Source organism: Belonocnema kinseyi, chromosome 5, assembly GCF_010883055.1.
Source record: "Belonocnema kinseyi isolate 2016_QV_RU_SX_M_011 chromosome 5, B_treatae_v1, whole genome shotgun sequence".
NCBI classification, from domain to species: Eukaryota; Metazoa; Arthropoda; class Insecta; order Hymenoptera; family Cynipidae; genus Belonocnema; species Belonocnema kinseyi.
The window spans coordinates 63018562-63019175 of NC_046661.1; positions in this window are offsets into that span (position 1 = coordinate 63018562).

The window sequence follows — 614 nt, forward strand, 5'->3', positions numbered from 1 at the left end:
ACCTTTAAAAATATCTACCTGAGTGCCTGCGGAGAATTTCTTTGAGATTCATTGACCTAAAGAATTTTTAGTATATACTCAAAGATTCTTTTCGGTAGGGTAATTCTATTAGAATGTTTTTATTTATTTATAAAAATTTGTCCAATGCAATTGTATTACTGCTTAGTCCTCTGCATGAAAACTACTTTGGCTTTCCCCTGCTCCTAACCTATAACACTTAACTCAATTTTGGATTAATTAACAGTATAATGTCTAATTCAGATAGTTTACAATAAAAAACTTTAATATTTTGAGAGTAAAACATCTTCTATGTTTTTTTATGTGTGACCATATTTATATAAATACAAGAATTATATTTAACTGTGTGGATATCCTAAAAAATAACAATAAAATTGAAAAAGTTAAATTTTCTTTATTCTTTTTAATTCTCCCTAATTCTGTCATATTCTCCGTTATATACCCCGAACTGACATTCTCGAGATTTTAAGAACTAACACTAGAGATGGGACTGACCATGGAGAATAGATATAAGGAGACCAATCTGTAATGCGCGGACTTCACCAAAACCGGTCACTTTTTTGTTGCCAGAAGTACGCACATAAACAATGTGTAAA